At 34.0% G+C, this 21,984-nt stretch overlaps 1 long non-coding RNA gene across 1 annotated transcript; it reads right to left on the minus strand.

The window, feature by feature from the left end:
* Nucleotides 1–1,179: 1,179 nt before the first annotated feature.
* Nucleotides 1,180–16,353, minus strand: LOC116556944. Its single transcript, XR_004271271.1, has 4 exons — nucleotides 16,343–16,353; nucleotides 10,898–10,902; nucleotides 6,562–6,566; nucleotides 1,180–1,298 (listed from the first exon to the last, which is right to left on the minus strand). It is a non-coding gene; the product is annotated as an uncharacterized LOC116556944 (long non-coding RNA).
* Between the last annotated feature and the right edge of the window lie 5,631 nt (nucleotides 16,354–21,984).

Genomic DNA, 21,984 nt, shown 5'->3' on the forward strand with positions numbered 1-21,984 from the left:
TATCAAGTGTAGATTAGGTCTTTTCACATAATCCCGTATTTCTTGGCAGCTTTGTTCATTACTTTTTACTCTTTTTTCTCTAATCTTGCCTTCTCGTTTTATTTCCTTGAGTTGATCTTCAATCTCTGATATCCTTTCTTCTGCTTGGTTGATTCAGCTATTGAAACTTGTGTATGCCTCAGGAAGTTCTTGTGCTGTTTTTCAGGTCCATCGAATCATTTATGTTTTTCTCTAAGCTGGTTATTCTAGTTAGCATTTTGTCTATCCTTTTCTCAAGGTTCTTAGTTTCTTTGCATTGGGTTAGAACATGGTCTTTTAGCTCAGAGAAGTTTGTTATTACCCACCTTCTGAAGCCTGTTTGTCAATTCATCAAACTCATTTTCTGTCTTGTTTTGTTTCCTCAATGGTGAAGAATTGTGATCCTTGCTGGGGGAAGAGGTGTTCTGGTCTTTGATGGTGTCATCCTTTTTGCACTGATTTCTTCCCATCTTTGTGGATTTATCTCCCTTTCATCTTTGAAGGTGATTTCAGGAGGAATCTCTGAGTAGATGTCCTTTCTGTTGTGGTTGGAGTTGTATCATTTTTGGCCTGTATAGGTGCTGCTGGGCTGCCTCAGATACAGTCAGGTTGCAGTTGGGTGTTCTTCCCCTAGAGTTTATTTACAGGTGAGATTAGCCCTGCCTTCTCAATGGCATCTCTCCTTTCCCAAGCTTGATATTCCCCATTGGGGTCAAACTGGTGTATTCGCTGCCAAGCTCGCTAGTGCATGGGCTTCAGGTTGAGTTTTGTGGGGGTGGGGCCTGCCAGACCTTATGGCCTGTTTCCCTGCTTTCAGCCCTGCCTCTTTCTGTGGGACAGGTTGTTCTGTCCCACTTGCATGAGTCCAAACTTCTGGCTGGGTCCCTGCTGACAATTTTTGGCACCAGGCAGGAGCCGTGGCTCAGATTTGCATCAACAACTCATGGTACCCCTTAGTCTGGCAGGGGTCTTGTGGACCATGGGTTGCAGGACTGATGAGGTAAGTACAGAATCTGAATTGGAAAACTGAGTGAGTGAAGTCCCCAACCCTCCAGCTACATGTTCGAGGTGGGGACACACCCCACCCTGTCTCAGTTCGGCTTCCCTGGTCGGCTCTTGCCCTGCTTCAGCTTCTTCCCTGGGCTGTTTTTAGAGTCCTACCAGCCCCACTGAAATGAACCGAGCACCTCACTTGGAATCATTAAGTCCTCTAGCCCTCTGCATCTCATTCGCTGGGAGCTGCATTCCGGTGTTGCCTCCTCTCGGCCATCTTGGCACACCTGCTGATAATTCAGTTTTTCCTCAACACTGATAACCTGCTTTACAGGTAGACAATAAATTATCTATCTATATAGTTATTTTGGAAATTTTCTTCTGTCCAAAATACGTCTTCTACCCCCTGAAATATTGTTGGAGCTTCATCAAACATCTTTTTAAATTAACCCCCAAATACCCCTGAGAGGGGAAGTTTTTAAAGTTTTTGTCAACAACTTATAACCTACTGTAAGTTAAAATTTTGAAAATAAGTTTTAATAAGGAGAATGGAGCCTTGGGGCTAAGTCAGGGAAAAACAGTATCTTGTGAAAAGAAAATTATTTTGATTTCTAGTCTAGCTAACTCAATAGCCCATCGAATCTTTACCTGCTAGAATCAGCACTGAACCAATTTAAAAATATTTCTGTGTTGTGGAGGCATCACAGTAGAGTGTTTTAAAAAAAATGTGTTCCAAAGTCTTTGGAACTTGGACACAGACACTGATTCTGCCATTGATTTGCTGTAAAACCTTGTGCAACTTAAGAACATTCTCTAAGCTTTAAATTATTTAATCTGTAAAAGAGAATAATTTTTAACTAATATAATTGCTATAAAGCTATGTGGAAACAACATTACTATCTTGCCTAATTTACCCTAATTTCAATGAAAAAATAAAGACCCTTCCTTCTGCCAGCCTTCAAAAAAAAAAAAAAAAAAAAGTGAGACATCACAAGTGTATCAACATTACAAGAAAAGAAAGATATTTAAAATTAAAGCGATTTACGTGACAAAGTATCTGACTGGAAATAGGCAAATTAAGTGAAAGATATCCCAGTCCCCACCTGTGAAAGCACTGTATCTTCTCCGTTTTTGCCATTCTGGGTATATTAACCTCTGGAGAAAAAACAAACTAAAACAAAAACAAAAACAAAAATAAAGCCTGGAATTCAAGCCCAGAAGATGATGGGAGAATGCCACCACAATGTAAACAGCAGACAAAGTAAAAGTTTACACAGGTAAGGGTAAGACCACCAACCTTGTTCTCATCCTACTTTCAGTATATACAGCTAGGCTTATGCTACCCTACATACCCTAAAAATAGTAAGTTGGCCAGGGGACTATGCACCCTCTGGTAAAAGGGTCAATTGGCAGTTCTTCCTTTCCAAAGTAAATTTTCAGTCAGCATAACCAACAACCATCAGATATTTGCAAGAAGATCTGAACAAATGATCTTGAAAAAAAGAAAACATCAAAATAAATAGGAAATAGAAATAAAGATAATAGAATTGTGGAAAATATAATGTCATCAGTACAGTAATAAAATAGATACTATTGCATTCATACAATATTCAGATAGAGTGCCACTGAAAAATTAGAGATTAAGACATGGGCCATACATGCCAAAAATATTTAAAAATTAAAAATCAATATTAGAGGTAGAATATAAGCTCAAGGAAATATCTTAGAAAAAAAAAAACATAAGTTGGATGAGAAAAGATAAGAAAATTAGAGGATCAAATCCAAGGCTCTTATATCTTACTAGTAGAAAACACAGATAATGAGAAGAAAATTATTTTTTAAAAAAACACATAAGGAATGCTTTCTGAATTAAAAATATATATTTTCAGATATGTACCCAGTATGAAGAATGACAAAGATTCATGCCAAAGTACAAAATCATAAAATTTCAAAATGTCACATATTAAAATTAGATTCTAACTGCTTCCCAAAAGAAAACCAAAACACTCTTCTTTTAAAAAGTTAATATACAAGGGACCAAGAATCAGAGGGATATGTGACTTCTCTGAAAAAACACTGGGAGCTAGCAAACAATGGAACAAGTATGGTTAGGGGACAGATATTTAAGATGGAGAGCGCATCAGACAACTTATTTTCTAAGAACTCTTTCTCGGACAGCTTATTAGAAAATTTACTCCACAGAAGTAAAGCAAGAGAGAAATAAAGGTAATTCCAGAAGACAAATATTAACTATTAGTAGGCCTAGTTTGAAAACCATTAAACCAGGTTTGAGATGGGGCCTTCTGAGAAAGAACTCAGAAATAAAGTTGACAAATACAAAAATATAAAGGCATGGATAATTGTACTAAATATTTTAAGGTCATGGGGAGATTTAGCTCTGAGTACAAAGAAATTAAGCAAATTAAAAATAATTTGCTTTATGATATATAGGGCCCAGGGTGCATACCTGTAATCCCAGCACTTTGGGAGGTCGAGGTGGGAAGATGGCTTGAGCCCAGGAGTTTGAGACCAGACTGGGAAACATAGTGAGACCCCATCTCTAAAAAAAAAATACGTAAATAAATATGGCAGAAGATTGCTTGAGCCTGGGAGGTCAAGGCTGCATTCCTGCCTGGGTGGCAGGGTAAGACCCTGTCTCAATAAAATAAAGAAAAATATTGTTTTAAGGAAAATTATCAAAAGCCATGCAAGAAAAAAACTACTCTTGCTAAACTGGTCTGCCTCCATCACATCTTGGAATCAAAGCTTTATGCTCTGAGCTGGAGGATGATTAGAACTTTGAGCTACGCACCCAGCAGGAATTTCTAATGTACAGGTGAGACCCCTTCAAGCTGAAAGATTTTCCACTTATCTAGGACTTCACTAGCCTTTGACTTCAGAGAATAAGTGAGTTCCTGTTTGGGAGCATATAATAATCTCATAAAGCCATTTGTGTCTTTGTTTTCAGCTGACTGGCTTTCCCCACCACTAGCAAAGTGTTATATCTTCATTCCAGCTAATTAAAGTTGGTGGACTGTGTGCCCTTTAGCAGTGGGAGACCAAGTCCTTTTTGTTTTAATTTTCATAATTTTCCTTTATCTTTATATATTATCCAATAAATGTGAAAAGAATTGAAAGAAAAATCCTGTGACCTGTTGGGTCTTCATTTGATACCTTGTCTTTGGTAGAATAAATTATTTCAAGAGTGCATACCTGGGTGTATGAGAACCGGATATGTGGAGTGCACTTCCAGATAGTTGTCTTTATTTCATGTGTCCTTTTATTCCCATTTTATGGTTGGTTCCACAGAACTAGTGTCAGGAAGTTACTAAAATCCTGACTTCCACTAACGTTAAGTCATTGTGCAAATAAATGGGGGACAAAAAGTTCAGTATTTCTAGGTTCAACTGGAATATGATTGGACTGAAATGAGAAGCAAGAATGCGCCATGTGACAGAAATGACAGGAAATCGAGAGCTTTAATCTTGACTGTCTTCTAGCAACATAAGAGAAACACATGAACATTGATAGCAATTGCAGTAGACAATTTTTAAAAATTAGTGTGTCCCATATCCAAACATCTTGCCATGGATCAATGTGATGTTGTAATGAGTTGGACAATTGTGTCCTGGCCCCTTTTAATTTGCTAGTTGCAACCCTTACCTTATTATAAGACCTCCCTCTCAATCAAATTACTTGTCTAACTAGTCAAGTTGCCATTTCCTTGTTAATTAGCTTCAAAACATTGAGAGTGGTGAACTTGCTAAATAGCGCTGACTGTCTTAATGGAAGTTTCTGGAAGAATATTATGAAAGGCTGAAGCTAGATCTTACAGTCACTAAGTCTGGGGTGAATATAAGAAGAATCCATAGTAGAAGTGGACACCGGCTCCCGGGCACCACATTACTAAGGCTATGCTATCGGCAAATGGCCAGATGAATCCCCGAGTGACCATGTAGTGGATGACTTGCTGAATGGGCACTACCATCTGCACATCCAGATAGATACTTGACACGTATTGCCCTCAAATTCCTGTGAAGTTGACTGCGGAACATCAGGTGCCATGGAATAGCTTGTGCTCCTTAAATTCATAGCATGTTCAATGTTCAAGGAGTTAATTAAAAAATACTCTCCAGATTTACACATTTTCTCAGAGTAGATCAAAAGAAGGTTTGGAAATACAAGCCTAAAGTAAATAAGACCAACTGCTGATTTTTCAATTAGGTTATGTTTCAGGGATACAAAATTACATATTCCTTTCCTATGCACGTCCTCTGTACCTTTTAAACACAGAGCAACCCATTATTAAGCTATTAATCACCTCTTCCAATTAATTGCTACAAAATGACCCAGGTTTTAGTAGTAGTGTTGCAATTGAAAAGCTCTTTGATATTTGGCAAGGTAAAGTTACAGGCAGTAGTAATTTGAGACAGTGAGGCTATTAGCTGCTGTTTAGAATCTCAATTACTCTAAAGATAGATAATTACAAATAAAACAAACTTGTTCTTCTACATTAGTAAGTGCTTCTCTTTTGCTTTATGAAATTTATGAGTGATTTTTTTCAACTGCTAAATATAATTTCCATGTGAAAAATTGACCTTAACAGTTTGAAGTATAACTACAAGGAAAAGCCATGTTTTCATCCAAGAGAATAAATGCATTTCCTGAACTCTGGCTGTTAAAGCTAATTGATTTATTGGCTCTATATACAGTGCACTATTGTCTTTAAGCTCTTGGGATATGAAATCTCTTCAGAAAAGAGCTAAATTCTGCCACATCAATATGACAGTTGAAGCACACCTCTCCTTTCTGTAAGTGCAGGATTTCTTGGAGCTTAAAAATAAGAAAGAAAAAGAAAATCTCTTTGCTGGATTGGTTGGAGCTAACTGAATGCTGCTGCATCCCTTGGCTTATGGAATGTGTACTTTTACTGCTTTAATGTTCCTGAGAAGTTAATAGTGTGGGGTTCTCTTCTTTTCAATCATATTCCTTTCATAGTAAAATATTTATTCAAGCAAATGTAAAGTACTTGTCAAAATATGAGAATATGAAATTCCCATTTTTAGGTTTCTTAAATACAGAAGTGATACAAAATATAAAGTGATGCATTTTCCCCCAGGGCTAATTTTTAAATTCATGAAATTACCAAATATGTTTTTGTTTTATTTCCCTTCTACCTTTTGGTTACTATATAAATTAGTAAATATGAGGGAAATTTTCAGCTGCAATTGATCTCAACATTGTACAGTCATCTGCATAAAAAGTTATGAAGGAAAACAAATAAAGTAAAAAACATAAACACTGAAATGATTCTATCTAGATGTTCCCTTAACATGAGGTATAATCAACAGATTTGTTGACGCTTTTAAGAAGAATCTCAGTTCAGAAGGCAAAACAAGAGTGAGCATTTTATACCATGTGTACACCTATCAGGCTGACGCCGAAGGGCGTGGAATACTGATGTAATGATTCCAGGTTCAAGGTATCCTACACAGCCTGCAGGCCCATTGGGCCTTCAGTGAGAAAATTTCACCTTCCCCTATTCCAAACCTACCCTTTATATAGCTGTTGATCTGGGCTGGTTGGAAAAATAGGATGATAGATTAGTTTTTTCTTAAAAGTTTCTTTACCTCCAACAATATATACATAATAGTATTGTGTATAAATATATACTGCATAAAGTATATTTTCCCTTATAGTAAGAGCCTTAGTATATGATTTGCTAATATCACCATCATGTCTGGCCCAAGTGCCTATTAAGTCTTTATGCTGACTGCAATCAGAAATAGAAAAATAAAGAGAAGCACACATACGTTCAAATGAAATTAATAAAACAAATTTCGCTTGCTTGTCAAAAGGTCTGAATAATAGCTGAAAAAGAAATTAATTTGTTTAAGAAAATGAAACATATTTTAGATACTCATATTTTGGGAGTTTATTCTCTGCCACTAGAATTTATTACCCAAAAATTTTCCTTAGGTACACTCTTCCACAATATGTAATTGTCTTTTTCACAGTAGCACATCTTTAGAGCAAACCAGTAGAGTGCTGCTTCCAAGTTTATAAGGGAGAAATATTAAGTAATTCACAAATTGAAATTGTCTTTCTGAATGCAGAAAGCTATGCAGTCTTCATTTGAAATCAACAGTTTTGGAATAGAGAAAGTTTGGAACTTCAATTAATTTAAATTGAATAATGTAAGTTAGTCTATGTGTTGAGACAACGACAAGGCAAAGCTTTATTCTGAAATAGGAAGCTTTATCAGTAGGCTGCAAATGTTTTCATTTAAGAATGGATATATTCCCGGCTGGCCGCGGTGGCTCATGCCTGTAATCCCAGCACTTTGAGGCCAAGTAGGGTGGATCACCTAAGGTGAAGAGTTCAAGACCAGCCTGGCCAACATGGTGAAACCCCATCTCTGCTAAAAATACAACAATTAGGCGGGTATGGTGGCACATGCCTGTAATCCCAGCTACTCAGGGCGCTGAGGCAGGAGAATCTCTTGGACAAACTCAGGAGGCAGAGGTTGCAGTGAACCAAGATCACGCCATTGCACTCCAGCCCGGGTGACAAGAGCAAATCTTCATCTCAAAAAAAAAAAAAAAAAAAAAAAAAAATGGGTACATTCCCCATATTCAAAGTTTTTATAATCTAGCAGTGAAATATATATATGTTGTTTAATATTAACTATTAGATTATAAAAACTAACATATATTCACTATTAGATTATATGTATAATCATATATATACAAACATATATATACACACACATATATATAACATTATATATATACGTGTGTGTGTATATATATATGTGTGTGTGTGTGTGTGTATCTAATCAGTATTCCATGTCCATTGGTGTCAGCCTGATAGGTGTACACACACTGTAAATAACATATAAAGTGATAAATTAGTTCACTAACATAAATTAATTCACTAACATATTCTAACATATATGTTAACATATATTTACTATTAGGTTATATATATATTTATATATACTAGCATATATTCATGCAATTATTTCCAAAAAGTATAGCAAGATGAGTCATCAGAATTTTGCAGAGTAGTTAAAAACAGAAAACTTACAATCAGGTATTCTGCATTCACAGACATTCTGAATTCTATGGATATTCTGTGTCACATTGGTAAGTAATCCATCTCTTCATAACCATCACAATATTGGCTCAAAAAGTCAGAGATGGAATGAGGTATCTGCCAGTGATGAGTGTTCCTCAAATCTGACTTTATAGTATTTCCACATTTATTGACTCTAGTGTTTTATCTTATCTTACACATCTTTGCATCTGTAGAAACTTTCACAGTGTCCAACACATCACAGTACCTAAGTAAACAGTCAATGGCTCAATGAATAAATGAATAAGCAAATCTCAGCATTTCCTTGTGATAAAACACTGAGCACAAACTGAGATAGATTACACACTTTTCTGAGACCATGCCTTGGTACACATATGGAAGCCCTTTGCTTCACCCACCATTGAAGAAGAGATATCTGCAGAGGCTCTGCAAATCTCTGGCCATGTGTATGTGTGTGTGTGTATGTGTATATATACACACACACTGGTGAATACACCATAAAAACAACAAAGTTAATAGAAAAAAATCAGCCTCTATCCTAGGATTAGAATTTCTTACTGGACTTTTCTGGTCCCATAATGTTCACAGTAATTACTTGACATTGACTATGTATATACATTTTATCGGCTAGGTCCTTCCTACTTAGCACTTGATTCAAACTCTAGGATAAAACTTTGTATTTCAATATCTGTCATATTCTTTTTTTCCTATATGAACTCCTACTTATTTTTCCTTTGTTTGTTTTGAGATGATGTCTTGCCATGTCGTGAAGGCTAGTCTTGAATTTCTGGGCTCAAGCGATTCTTTCGCCTTAGCCTCCCTAGTAGCTGGGACTACAAGTGCACACCACCATGCCCAGCAAGAACTCCTACTTAGGATGTCTCCTAGTTGGCTATGGACTGTTTCCATATACCTTGCATGAGAATCCTAATTTAGTGAATGGAACAAGATGAATTGATCATAGTTTATCACATCTTTGAGGTATGTATCAATTAGATTCACCATTCTCAAAAAAAATACTATCTTCTGCCTTAATAAGCATTAAAAATCTTGCAGATACAAAGGAGAAACTAATCTGATCAACAAAAGTTTAAACTTGGCTGCTTTCATATCTTCACAGATAATCAGAAAAATAAAAACATTTTTATTTATAAATTATAGTAAAGTACCTAAACAGGTAGCTTCGATGACAAATGAGTGAAAAGGTGCAGGACAATGGTCTTGTGGCATGCCCATGGAAACTCAGACTAAAGCACTTCCATTTCTAATGCTACTTTTCTTTTTCAGTAACTGTCTGTTCTTGTGAGAAAAATAGTTTGTTGTTAAAAGTGATGGCAAGTGACAGGTGCTAAGCAACACACAAAAGCCTGAAGATCCAGAAAAAAAAAAAAAAAAAGGCAGCGATATGGCAAAGCAGAACACTTCAATTCTCCTAAAATAATTTTTAAAGTTCTTCTCTGATCATACATGACCAAGACGTATGTTAACCTAATAATGCATAATAGTCAAATTCTTACCTAACTGTACTTGGACAATGCCCCTCCAACACCAAACATCACTTTTCAGAATATGTACAGGCAATAATTACAATCTTCAGGAAAAATCAACTCAGGAGGAAGAGTATCAATTATGTTACTTTGAGTAGTTGTGAGTCTTTGTCATCCATTTTTGTCAGAATTTTCAAACAAATCTGAATATTTTTACATAGGTAAAGGGAGCCTATTGCTTGCCTGCTTGTTCTATCCTTCCTCCATGAAATGGGTAATGAGGCCTATACTCAATGGTAGAGTACATGGAGAATGAATTGTTGGACTAAGTGAACCAGAATAAGATGTCCAAGAGCCTGAGAAAGTTTAGAATAGTGTCTCAAAGAAATCATTATTCTCCAATCACTTAACTGAATTTCATCTTTTTGCTTTGCGAGACCGGAACAGGTGCTAATATCCGCCTATTGTAGAAGAGGAAGAGGAAGAACAAGATGCAAAGAAAAAGCCAGATCAACCCTGATTGTATATCATGTCTGCATATAATCTATTGCCCTATCCACTCTTCTACTCAGGCCATGTGGTTTTAAAACACAGCCCCCATAGCAAGTTTTTTAAAAAATAAAAATTTAGAATAATTAGAAATATCAGAATAAAACAGGGTGATTTTCTTCACCAGATTTTACATATTTTCTTAGAATGTTGAGAATAAATAAAAGAAAGTTTGTTCAAATACTATTTCATTTACCTGTTCCCTCAGTGCAAACGGAAATAGCAATCCTGTGCAAAAATGGCCACTCCTGCCTTCCTAGCATTCTTATGTGTTATAAAGCCCTTTATAAGATTTGATACCCAACTGAGTACTTCCTTTCACCATTAACTCCTTAAACCATGAATATGTAAAGCAAACAAAGTTTAAACCCCTTACTCTTTTCACAGTTAGTATCTATAATCCTTTTTTCCAGACTAGGTATTTCTAAATCGTGTTAAATCTTTCATCTTCCTTCTGGTCAATTTCAAGGTTTTTATTGAATCAAATGCAATTTTTTTATACCAGCCTTTCTTTTGCTTTTAGACACTTCTACTGGCTTAGCAAGAGCTGTTCAAATTAGGTGATTATTCTGTATGCGGTATATTGATTTAAGCAGTCCTAATTTTTAGACAATAATCTCTAGGTGAATTATTAACATTTTATCTACTTATTTTTAGTGCATGGGACAATTAAAATTTGTCCTGAAAAAATGAGGATATATTCCTTTCGTGGAATTTGAAAATAGTTTGATTGCCCTATTTTAGCAAACAACCCAAACTCTGTTTTCAATAATCCTAAAAGATAAAAACACAAAAAACAGATCTGCAATTAAATATTACATTTCCTCTGATAAATTGTTAGAAGAATAAACTAAAATCAATATGTATTATATTGATTTTATAGTACAGTGATTCTATAACAGGGTTTTTCTTTCTTCACCTTAAATGATTTTAATTTCTATAGAGTTATAAAAGATTGTATAACATACCTTGTTATTTATTTCTCTTAAATCATAAAACCAAAGAAAAGGTAAAGAGGAAGAACAGTTAACCTCTGGTGACCAAAGGTGCACTTGATCTGTTATTTTGTATTCTACACTCTTCAAAAGAGCAATATAAACAGAATTATTTATGCCCAGCAAAATGTTGCTTAATTACTTATGCACCACTGTTTGCTTGTATTTTAAGCTCTCTCTACCACCCACAGGCAGACGTTAAACAGCTGCTAAAAGCTAGCTTTAGTCTTGCCTGTTTGAAATTAGCATACTTGAGCTTTGAAAAAACTTTGTTACCAATTTACATATGCATAGAGACTGATATTTAGACTCACCATATGATATGTCCCTCAAGAGCTTTTCTTATTGCCTCCATCCTCAGGTCTCAACCTAGAGACTGTAAATCTAGCAGGTGATTAATTCTATACCCTTGAGAAACTAGCAATTAGCACTTGCAACCAGTAAAAAATTGTCATTTCAAAACCCTGTTTACTATGCCCATGTATTTTCTATGAACTCACAGTTAACTCTAAATAGATGTGTATGGCAATATCTGCAGACATTTCTGTCTCTTTATGTAAAATATAATATTGCTACCAGCTAATCAACCTATTAAATATATATAATTGACATTCGTTTTTTAATATAAAATAGCAAGATGTAGCAAGCATGGAAACACTATACATGATGTTTTATGTTACTAAACCTTAATCAGTTCATTTCAACATGATGACTTTGTAGGGTTTACCTGTTCTGTGTCAATTCTTATCTCTGATAGCTGAAATTACCGTACTTCCAGATGTTCTTATGCATTATTGAGGTCTTCTGCAGTAGATGCTGGAAAAGGTAAGATAAGGTTTTATTCCTTTGTAGTAGTCACAACACTGAGATCAAAGACGGTAAAGTGCAGTGCTTAGTATTGAAAACTATGATGAACCTATCATAAAAACTGCTCATCAATCTTTAGTTAACCATTTCATGTGTAATCTGTGAGTGGAATAAGAAAATATTCTGAAAGGTTTAAAAATACATATTTGACCACACAATAAACTAATGCTAATTATGCACAGACATAACACTATAGTGGAAGCTCTATCTTGTGAGACAAGAGTGAAAATTCAAAAGAAAACAGGGACACAAAAATTATTTCATAAAATAATTTGCATTAAACAATTCACTTCGGTCAGATTTAAGAATCTGTTAAAGAAGAATTTATATATACACACACACATACACGCACACATATATATTTTTAAATGGTTTCTGATAAAATCTGCCAGTGCTCCAGAGAGTGCTAACTGAAGTGAAAACAGAGTAATTCCATTTTCTGAAATGTTTTCAGCTCAGTTCAAGGGAAAGAAGATAGGTGAAAATAGCTAGCATGCATGCTACCCACAGTGTGTTAGCTTACTATAACCAAAACATTTCATTTTGAATTATATGTTACACATTTGTATGATTACAAGAGCAAAAAGGAAAAAAAAAATGCCATTTAGAATGTCTTGATTCCTAACTTAAGTAATCATCAGTTAACAGAGAGCATTACTTTAAAAACAGGCAATAAAAATTCAGAAAACCCATGCAGGAACAATTTACCTCCCAATATTAGAACACCAAGGGCAATGGATCTCCTTTATTTAGGAGAACAAAGTTAGAAGCAAATGCAAAAACATCTCACAGGAAAGTGGACCTTATTTTCTCCAGTTGCACAGTCATTAGATGATCTGCTAAGAAGGCCTGCTAGACTTTCGACTAATTACATCATCGGATCATAATATAGTTAAAATCAGTTGCAGGGCACTCATACACAACTAAATCCCGGCGTCTAATTACTATTTTAGTCTCTTTTTCCTTGTGACATGTTGGTGATAGATCATTATTTTTTCAGCAATTTGTTCACATTTATATGCAATATAATTGGATCTGATTAATTATTATGATTAATGACTGCAGAATTTCCTTGCAAAGCTATTAATACTGGTAGTATCAAATGAAAGACATGGACAAATTAAAGCCAATGGATTCCTGTTGCTCACACTTGCAGCTCATGGGCTAAAGTAACCCGTTGCTGTTCCCTAGCAAACAGAAAGTGACTGCAAACCTGAGCTCTTTGAATGGTTCTCAGAAGCTCATAATGTGTGAAGTGTTTAGGATGCTTTGGGGCTTATTTAGGTGAATTGTAAGTGAGTAATCTGGCAGGTCTATGTTCAAAAGGAGCACATAGTATTATTGACTTGACGTAGTAAGAAAATGTGTGGCATTAAAAATATGTAGAAAGCTATTAAGAAATAATTGTCTTGAAGGATATTTATAATTTCTCCATTTTCCTTGACAAACATGAAATAAGGCACTTAGTTAACTTCTATTAAATGTCAGATTACAAAATTACTAAAGGACATGTTTATGTAGAGTGTGTTTTGCATTTTAAATTATATTCTGGCTTAGAAGTAGGATATTACATGTAAAAAAAGCAAACAACGACTGAGTAGCTTAGGGGATCGACTTTCCTGTTACCTCTGGGACCTGACTTTAAGTCTGGCTTTGAGCAAACTGAAGAAAAATCATTTCAATCTAATGGCAGCAGCAAATAAAAAAATCAGATAGTTTGAGTTCCTTGAAGGTGGCAGCAAGCTTTTTGCTTTATGAAGGGTCCAGAATTCTGGGCTTTAAAGAAAAGAATTGGGTTTGGAGGATGCACGCCTGATGATAAATTGTAAAATACAAAAGATGTTGAGTATAATTTGCATCTGTCATAAACAGTACCAGCCTTCTCATAGCATGAGTCTTAACAGGGGGCACAAAGGCTTGAATCTTGCTGAGAAAATGGATTCATTCCGTCTGACCCCGAATTGGTAGTGGTGCCTGTATTAAAATCAAGATTCTCGAAAGACGTAAAATATAGCTTTTTAGTTAGATCTGGATGCAGGTATCTGATAATATTCAATGTGACGATGCTGGAAAATTATTATCTTTTTAAAATTGAACAATGCTTGCTAGCCAACACAATATATAAGTGCAAGAGATGAATTTGTTTTGTAAACAACGGTAATTTTTCTTTGATGATTCATATTAAATTCACCATAAGGAGAAAAAAAGATAACCTAAAGCTAATCATTGTGTGCAGGTTGACAGCAAAATATTTAAAACACACATGACTCTTTAGTCATTTTAGTTTTTCCCAAAGACAGTGAATTCCTAGGATGCTTTCACACAATTATTAGTATTGAAATGTAAAATTATTTATTCAAATTCACACACTTTAAAAGGTATGATTTGTCTAATCACTACAGAAATGATTAAAACAAATGCAAGAACCTCATTAAAAATCTAGTTTCTACCAGAATAATTTGGCCTATCAGAGTTCTTAAATAAGCCACCACCACCACCACCACCCCAATCCCCCACTGAATGGCTTCGTATAAACTATTTATATAAGGATAATGCTAGTTTTTTGTTTTTTTTTCCTGAGTGTGGAAAAAATGGGATTAATGTGAAGATCAACACTGAAGCTATTTTCATGGGCTTCTTGTATATATAAACCATGTTCATGGCAGTTACTCTAGAAATTAGGGCTGGCCTTCACCCCAGGTGAGAGTGAGAGTTGTGGTGAAAGGCAAGAATCTTGTTAAAGGATTTCATTTCTTTTCCTAAGTAAGCATCACCGCCCAGGAGAGAGGTCACTCGCATATCTGATAAATAATGTTAGGTGTTCACAGTTGCTAATATAAGAAAGGTAATGAAACAATTAGTAACAGAGCGATTAATGACATTATTAAACACACTCTGTGTGAATTGCCACTAAGAAAATTAGTTTTGAAATACATTTTGTGGAAAAATGCAACATAAAGCAAATAAAACCACACACCATTCAGGACATCAGTAAGAATGATCCTGGGCACTGGGTGCTTACAATTAATGTAGATGACCTATCTGTCACTACAAGAGAACATCTTTCAACTCTCCTGTTAGCTTGGTTTCAGGTAATAACTTTGGACTACTTGAGAAAAAAAACCCAACAACATAACGTTCATAACTGTAATACTTTGTAGCAACATGTATCCAAATGTTTTACACATTTTCACAGGAGAGATTTTATATTTGACATATATATTGTTATTACAGAGAAAAAGAGACCCTAGAATTGTGTCTGGTGTGTATGACCAAAAGACTCCTCAAAACAGGCCCATTTAAATTTTAATCAAAAAAAGAAACAAAATGATCAGAATCACTTATTCCCACATTACCATTTTAGAAAATCATCGTATCTGTCAATCCTTGAACTATTCAGAGCCAATAACAAATCATCTGGCAAACCAGGAGAAGAATCAGAAGTAATACTAGGTCCTTGAATCTGACCTCAGCCATGGACAGACAGCAAACCATTTTAAGTGTCAGCATCAACTCAGTGCATCCTCTAGGGGACAGAATCTCTGCAAGCTGCTCCCTGGTACACTACACTCTAGGTAGTCTGTCTTAATTCAATTATAACATCAAGAATCTATCCAAACAAGGAAGGCTTTGAGGAAATATGATCAAGACTGAGCAAGGATTAGAAACTTCTCTACCCATTATTGAATTAAACAACTGTGTAAGAGTATAATGCAACCCTGTAGGAATGTTCAGTCTGGGTTTGCCCATGCTTATGTATAGAATAGAGTATAGAGCAAGGAGTAGCTAAAATACAGGCACACAAAAGGTATAAATCCTTTCAATTTATGAAAACCCAATAGCACCATTTCCATCACCTTTTTCTATCACATAATAAGCAACCTAAAATAGCTGGTGACTACTACTTTTTCTCTGGAATATTCATCTTTTCTAGCCAGTGATAAGTGTATAGTTGCTTATAATTGCAGTATGGAGTCTTTTATTTAGTTTTTAGGCCCTTTAAAGTTCACCTACTTCATATCATTTTGTAGGTGGGAAAACAAGGCTCTGAGCACTTAGATAGCTTGCCCAATATCATATATTTAATAAGTATCAGGTTTCAAAAAAGACCCATCTCTCTTGGCTATACTTATAGCTCTTTCCAATACACCATATAGTTGCTGACTGATATTTTAAAATATAACATTTAGATCTTGACTTTTAAAAATTCTGATCAGTCAGAATTCCCTAGGAGATTCGTGTTTTATCTAAATAACCAATACTCTGGCTTAAGTGAAACATATCTTTTACAAATATTCTTCAAGGAAATGAAATGAAATTGGAAAAAAATTAAACATCCACATATAGGGAATTAGTTCAATAAATGAAATATGCTCATATCATAAAATGTTGCTAGGCATCTTAAATAACGAGATACCTCTTCTTTTCATGTAGTGGCATGAAAAAAATATGCATTATATGTGGTTAAATTTTCTAAATGCAAGCAACGAAAAAGTATGCAAAGAATGATCCAGTTTTTAAAATTTTTAATTTAATTGTATAAGATGAGAATATCTAGCATGATACACATCAAATGTTTAATAGTGGGTATCTCCAGGGATACAAGTGGAGGGGATGAGACGGATAATTTCATGACATGCTACATGTGTTTCTGGGCTACCTGATTTTTTTTTAATGATAAGAAGATATTTGCTTTTACAGTTAAAAATTAAAAGGTAAAACCAAAGAAATTGCATAAAAGAAAATTCCAAATTTTACAGTCTTAAAATGACATTTACAAAGATCAACTTTGTGGGTTTTTTTCCCAAATTCTTATAACATTTCTGAGGCGTAGACATTTTTGGTAAGCAAAGTGTTTGGTATTTTTTCAATTTTTAATTTTTTAAATACCCCTCTAAATATTTACTATTTTTTCTTCAATAAGAATATGATAACTAATGATGTATGGTGACAAAGTAAATCATGTAGTCTTCTATTTTTATAAAAAATAAAGAAAAGGTTATATTTTATTGTAATTAATATAGTTCTAGTTTGTACATGAAAATGATGAGTGAAAAAAGAAACAATTAAAGGCTTTGTTTTTGGCTTCCGTTTTGTTTTGTTTCTAATTCTTTAATATCACTTCCAAGAATGTTGGTACACACTTTTTAGTTGAAAGATTCAAAAGACAAAGCAATTTAGTTATTTGGCAACTTTCTATGACTCTGCCATGCAATTTTAACATGTAATATTTCACTTTTTCTATTTTCCACATATACAGTTTATTCTTGGGATAAAAAGATGTAACTTTATGTGGAAAATCGTACTTAGTATGAAAAAACAAACCTTTTAGGAATCTGAAGCTCCTTAAAAGAAGACATTCCATAAATATTACATTTGAAGAGTCCCAGAATTGTCTATTTATTGTAGAAAACAGTATCGGAACATCAGTTTTTAAATTCTGTTCTCATCTGAAGACTGTTATAGCTAAGATTTTTGGAGACTTTTAATGTAATTTTTACTTTTGCTAAAATCTCTAACAACAAAACAAGGTTCTTAATGTTACAATTTAGAATTTACATTATATTTATAAAAAATAAAAACTTAAGCAAAATGTATGCCTGTAAGAAAAACTGCTGAGGAGAAGAGAGATGTTGTTTCATAAATGGTGAATACATCTCTTCTTTTCTTGATGCTAAGAAGTAAAAGAAAGTATTTTTTATACATTTATTCTAGAAGATAGTGCAATAATTTCAAATTTAACAATTCCATATTAGCAACACTGCTTCTACTTAAATATTCAGGCCTTGCCTAATAATTATTTAATGAAGAGGAAGTTTCATTTGATTTCTGATGAAACAATGTACAGAGAGATTCCATTGCTCCCCTAAATCACAAAGCAAAAAATAGAAAACCAAATCAATAACCAAAGTACAGCTGATGTATTGCTGATCTACAATATTTTACTTTGAAATACCATTTACAATCTTTGGTGTTTAAATTCCAGCTTAGATAAATATTGACCAGGAAGGGTACATATTTTCCAATCAAATTTTTACAATTATTACATTATATAGAAATTACTGTGCTATACATATAGTTGTTCATTTAAAACACTGATGATAGCACATTACAAAAAAAGTAATATTAGCAGCAGTATTAGTAGCCAGAAATGTGTTCCTGGATATTCTTGTTTCTCTGATTTTTTATAATCCCAGAAGAAACATGTTCAGAATGATAAACATGCATTAGAAATTGAACTTTGTAAATCAAATGTTGAGAATTCAAGAACCTGAACATCAAAGAAGGTCAAATGGCATACTGTTTCACAGAGCCCTACAACCACTAAATATGTGGAAAATCATATATTATACAAGTAAACACAATTTATTAATGATCATCTCTAGTGACATTATGGCTTTGCAAGTACACAAGCTTTGCTTGTATGCAAATTCAGGAAAATAACAGTGATTTGCCATTTTACCTGTTAGAAGTTGCCCTAACTTCCAGTTCTATCATTGTGAAAATACTCCTTCAAGGTTTTTTCTACAATAAAAGGAAGATGGCTCATCTCCAGCTATTTAGCTGAGACACTTGAGTGTGTTCTGTTAGAACAAAAAGAGCAGAAATGAGCTTATTCACTAGAAAACACAATTGTGGAGAAATTAGAAAACCAAGAAAGGTTAAGAGAAAATCGTTATAAAACACATTGGTGGTGGAGGTAGAGAGTAAGAAGAATAGGTATATAACATCTAGGTGTAAATTTGAAGGTAAATATTTTAATAATACAAGATCCAGGAATGAGAATTTTCTGATTGCACAATGAAGAACAATAAAATTTGCTCATGCCATTGGCAATACTTGTCAAATAAAACCATACAGTTTGTGAACAGGAAGTATATTAATACACTTCACTTTTTTTTTCAAAGATGCACACATGAAATCCATAAAATCAGAATGAAAATTTATCAAACATGTGCATGCTTTTCTGGTGAATTTACTAAACCAGGAATCTAGTCGCTCAATTCTGAATCATGGCAAAAATATATTTCCCAAGTTACTGCAAGATTAGCTGGGTGCAAATAAACTGTCTGCTATTTTTTAAAGTATAGTAAAAGAACTAAGAATCAACACTGTCTTCTAAAGGGACAGAGACCAATTTTAGTAATCTCATCTGTTTCAATGTAGGTATGTATAAAAACAAGACTTCTACAACTTAAAGTCATTGAGTGCAACAGTGACCAGAAACAAGTTCGGTAAAGCCATTCTATGATATTTCATGATTGCTCTGCCTGTCCATTTTTGTGTCAAGCTGTTCTTGGAGCAAAGACTGTAAACATCTGTATTAGTTTGCTAGGGCTGCCGAGACAAAGTACCATAGGCAGAGTAGCTTAAACAGCAGAAATGTATTTATCACAGTCTGGAGGCTGGGAAGTCCAAGATCAAGGTGTCATCAGGGTTGGTTTCTACTGAAGCTTCTGTTCTTGGCTTGCAGATGGCCACCTTCTTACTGTTTCCTCATATGATCTTTCTCAGTGCTGGTGTTTCTCTGGTGTCTCTTTTTAACTAATGTGCTCTTCTAAGGACATCAGTCAGATTGGATAATGGTCCACTCTAGTGGCCTCATATTAATTTATTCACCTCTTTAAAGGCCCTATTTCCAAATGCAGTCACATTCTGAAGTACAGGAGGTGAGGGTTTCACCGCACAAATTTTGCCCACAACAGCATCCTTTGCACCCTATCCTAAACATGCTATGTAGTCTTTCACAGTGCCCTACTCTGCAGAAAATGTTACTTCAGTGTTCTGAGTTCCTCCCTCAGTGTACAATAGAGATATTGCACTAGACAGATTTTTTTCAGTTGTGTTCCTCAGAGACGGCACATCCCATAGTCAGTAATAAGTGATGAAGTGGTCAATGATTAACAATGGCTTTCTAGAAAACAGATAAGAAACCCTGATTTGTAGCCTTTACCAGTTTCCACGGTGTAAATAACAGATTACAATCCACTAATCACTGAATGGAAAGTTGGTAAGAGGTGCACACAACTGAATCTCTGAGGCAGTATGAGCTGGCTCTAGCTCACCATGTTTAGGCACTTTCATGGCTTCAAGGAAGTTAAAGTATATTGCTCCTCTTTATCAGAACAATGCTGCTTTTCATTTGGTTCAAGATTAATTTTGTTTTTTTTAAATTAACAAATAATAATTGTACATTTTCATGGGGGTACATTGTGATGTTTCAATATGTATAATATATAGTGATCAGACTAAGATAATTCGCATATCCATCATCTCACACATTTATCATTTCTTTGTGTAGGAGACATTTAATTTCTTGATATCTATTTTTTCAGGGGTTGGACTGACCCCAAAAGAAAAGTTACAAAGTATCCAATTACCTAATCTCTAAGACCTAACACTGTACTAATTTTATTCTTGATTCTGGTATTGAGTTTCCATTTTATTTTTGACAGATTCTAAAATCCTTTAAAAAAAAAAAAACACAGAGTTTTTTTTTCTATTGTTGCCTTGATTTCATATATGGTCCTTTAAAACTCTCTGCAAAATGTATGATACAGCCTTTAAATATATGATTCTAGAACAAGTGGTCAATCTCCCAAATGAGTCCATATTGTAGCAGTATTTATTTTTAATCTCGGTAAAAGTACAATAGTTACTTGTCACTAGTTGCCTAGGTATTTTTATAAACATAGTATCAAATATAAAATAATTTTCAGAAAAGTGATTTTCTAAAAAACTACAGAACAATAGAAAAACTACAACTAAAAAATACTAACTAAAAGAAACTGTTTACAGAACTATAACAACTTGAATGAATTTCTCTATTCCAACTTAGTAATTTTATGCTCCTACTGCTTTCTGAAATGCCCTCATTAAACCAATAATCATTTTAATTAACAAGTGTGTTTACCTTTGTTTTTTCTTTTTTCATTTCTGTCTTTTCATTAATGAAGAAAGTATTATATTTTTGTTTTTACAAATATGATATCTATAATTTGTCATGTATATGATAAGTATTTGCGGATTCAGTAGTTAATTAGTAGAAAACTTTATAATTAGTGCTTAGTTGAAAAAACAATTATTAACGTATATATTCCATGATTTGGTGGCTTCAGGAAAAACAAAAAGTTGAAATGATTATTTTTTAATGTAAGAAAATTTTCAGACTAGAAGGTTTTCTATATTCATATTAACCTACATTATTTTTCACTTTGGAAGAATTTTTTTAGCAAACCTTTCTTAAAGAAGCTATTAGCAAAAGATAACCAATTTATGAATGTATTTAGTTTCATGAAAATGTGTTTAATGAACAAAGACTGTAATACTTTCTAGAAAACCATGGGATAACTAAAAATGTTCTTAATATATTATGACTAACATTTGTAATTCTCTAATAATTGTGTTAGATAATAATCTGTATTATTAGGTATAAAGAATATTGAATAATCACTAAAAAAGTGACTTTGATATTTGGAATAATTCCCTAGTTTTAACTTCATGAGTCATATTCGAAAATACTATAATTGCTGTCCATTGTGGTATGGTTGAACAATATTCTTATTTTAAAGTTTTAAAATACATATAAAGTATAATAAAATGCTCCATATAAGAATTAGTCTCAAAAATGAGCCCCGTGAATTAGCTTTCAAAGGTATGCAACAGACCACATACCTTAACAGCACTCTAGTGGTCTCTATGGGGTCTCGATGACTTTACTGCACAAACACAGCACAAAGATCATAAATAACACACACACTCTCATTCATTTACATTAAAATAAGTCTTCATGTAAAAGACAACAGCAGCCGCTATTCCCTATAAGTGGCCAGATCTAGCTATTTTATCCTAAAAAATAATCACTTATTACTTCTAATTAATAACCTGAGTCTTTTTATTTTCTTTTTAAAATTCTAGGCCAAAGGAACATCTGCTAAAGAAAAAACCTATCTAAAAAATTGTAGCTAGATGAGCCT

The sequence above is a fragment of the Sapajus apella genome, unplaced genomic scaffold, assembly GCF_009761245.1.
Source record: "Sapajus apella isolate SASKATOON/1434 unplaced genomic scaffold, GSC_monkey_1.0 scaffold18, whole genome shotgun sequence".
Lineage (NCBI taxonomy): Eukaryota > Metazoa > Chordata > Mammalia > Primates > Cebidae > Sapajus > Sapajus apella.